Source organism: Cynara cardunculus, assembly GCF_001531365.2.
Source record: "Cynara cardunculus var. scolymus isolate 2C chromosome LG 3, CcrdV1, whole genome shotgun sequence".
Taxonomy (NCBI): Eukaryota; Viridiplantae; Streptophyta; class Magnoliopsida; order Asterales; family Asteraceae; genus Cynara; species Cynara cardunculus.
The window spans coordinates 32541054-32544177 of record NC_037530.1 but is presented as its reverse complement, the minus strand read 5'-3'; positions in this window follow the sequence as shown (position 1 = coordinate 32544177).

Below are 3124 nucleotides of genomic sequence, written 5' to 3'. Positions count from 1 at the left end.
ATATATATACACGTTGACTTTTGTTGACCGGGCCGGGCCGGGCCAGTCCTATAACCGGTTACATATATAACCGGTTCCGGTCTTAACCGGTCTCGGTCCTAAAAAACGTTAAAATCCATAACCGGTTCATAACCGGCGGTCCACAACCGGTCCCGGTTCCGGTCCTCCGGCGGTTACGGGCCGGGCCGGGCCGGGCCCATTTGGCCATCTCTATCATCAAGTGTAGTGTCATGTGCATACAGATTCAATAGTTGCCATCTTATACCTAGAATCAAAAGAGAAAATCAAAGATTATATGCTAGATGTTGCAATGTGCTTAAAAATTAGTGCAGTAAACCAAAAATAACGATGAAGAATATGAAGGGGGAAAAGTTGTAGACAGACCAACTGCTATTGAGATGCAAACAAATTTGTCTATGAGGGGGAGGGCTGACACAAGGCAACTACAAGATGGTGTTTGCGTTTGTTTAGTTCAAACTTTGAACTAGTTTTGCTTAGTTTCCATGGGATTGAAATACCACATGCTTATTCTAACAGTAGTTCAAAACCACTCAAAGTCTTACGCTTTCTCTCATAAACAAGTATCAATGACAATATATTATATGTATAAAGCTCAATTTTGAATCAAACATATGATAATAGTACAATACTCACAAAGTGTTAGGATCCAAGCGCTTACCACTACGCCAAAAGCAATTGCTGGTGGAAAAGGCACAACTTATTTCCTTATAGCGTAGCAGTCAGTGCCATATTTAGATTTATGAAGATGCTAGTCAATGACCCAACAATCCCTCCCCTGGCATCTGCCAGGACTACAAGATTTTAGCTAGAAGACAATGGCTGCACAACAAGCCTTTGGCATTATTATGCACCTCATGAGATTCGAACCGATGACATGCTCCGATACCACATGTTAAGATTCAAGTGCTTACCACTACGCCAAAAACAATTGATGATGGAGAAGGCGCAACTTATTTTCTTATAGCGTAGCAGTCAGCGTCATGTTTCGATTTAGGAAGATGTTGGTCAATGACCAAACACAAAGCATATTGTTGATCTGATGAAGTATCAAGCAGGGACATCATCGCTTAATAGCATGTTATATTCGATTCGCAATTTTATTTCATCAAATACCATATCTAAAAGTTAAGATTCTGTGAGCATGACAAGATACAAAACTTGAAACTTTTTTATGGGAAAAACTATCAATAATGTAGCATCAGAAGATCATGAAGGAAATGATCTTGCTAAAGCCATTACCCAAACATTTTCATGCTATAAATAAAGCATAATAGGCTACAAAGTTACACACAAAAAGGTTCTAATATTGAGCTAAATGTTGCCTAGTTCTGATACCGTTACACAATTCTATGTACTTTTACAATCAAATGATCTTCCTTATAAGGACAAGGTAAAAGTAAGGCCAATGAAGGCTATCACTCCATCATGCTCGTCTTAAAATCAATGCCACAACTAGAAAGTAGATGGTTGATCACATTGGCAGGTAACAAAAACAGTTCTAGGAGCTCCATATTGCACATAAACACACACAAACTTCGGATAAAAGTTAGAACTTTTGAATCTCCTAATATAAAAGTAGATGAAAAATACAAACTTCACAACCAGTAGCATCACAATTACGCCAGATCATTATCTTAAAGTAAGGCTAATAATCCACCAGATAATTCAACTAAATAGCAAAAATGCATTCTTAAACTTACACAGACGTACAAAACCAAACATTATCAAACAACAAGGATTAGATCAAGAAGCTGAGGCTATATCTTCTAAATTTGGAAATGACGCCAATAGATACAGAAAGCATACACGCATACACATACCTGTCTTTAATTAGGTCCGGATCTCCAGAAAAGAAACAAAGAGAAATAGGAGAGAGATGTGCGAGACAACGATAGAGAAAGGGGTTTAAGTGGGGGCGTAGGCACGAATGATGGGGAAAGATTATCTTATGTGAGTGTCCACGAAGCTATTGTGAAGACTAATGGTTATTTTAGTTACATTTGTCGTTGAGCCTCGAACAAGTCTACTGTTAGCGTGGAATCATTAGAACCTTCTATCTTATCATGACTGTGTGATACGATAAATGGTTGTGATTGTGTGATAGTTTGTCTTTCATAGTTATACTTGAATATACCATCTCAATAGTCATCATTAACTTAATCCTAAACAACTATAAATATGAACTCATTTTTCTAGTATGCACCGTCAATGCTTGATGTGGAAATAAAATTTATTTTATATATTAATAATAATATATTCCATTTTTGTTAAATATTATTCCATATCAATATATATATATATATATATATATATATATTCCATTAAAAAATAGTAAATTACAATTTTGATCTCTATTTTAAATTAACTACAATTTTGATCAAGTGGTTGTTATTTTGTTTGATTGTAGGTCTTCTTATCTAACTCTAGTTAAAAATATTAGGGTCCGTTTATCAAACGCTTATTCGGGTAAGTGAACATTAAGTCACATTACTTTATCAGATGAATATGGTAAAGACTAATAATCTTACTTGGTAAGAGCGAGACAAAGACCAAGAGTCTTGTTCGGTAAGTGAGGACGAGAACTCTTACCACGGTAAGCGTTTACCGGGTAAATTGTTGCATACAATAACGTTTTAGTAGACTAAAATCTTATGCGGTAAGTATTAATAGTGTTAAACTTTACTGATAAGCGCTTACTAGATAAATGTTTGGTAAACGGACCCTTAGTTATCTCAAAAGTATTTTTATCTTTTTACCTTTCTGTCTTTTTTATTTTATTAGATTATCTCATTATAGGGTATGTTATGATTTTCTTCCATGTGGTTCACCTTTTTTATTGCTCGTCTTTCCCACCGGTTTCATTTTTCATTTTATACTCATATTATATTTAATTAAATAATTAATGATAATTTTAACTAAAAGTATATTAAAAATACAAATTTTTATTTTGTAATTACACCATCAGAAAAATTTTATCGATATCATTAAAACGAGTTATGTATTTAATATTTTTAAATTTGTATACAATTTAACCGATATATATTTACAAATATGTCTACATTAATCAAAAAAACATTTTTATTTTAAGTTGATTGTAAAAAAT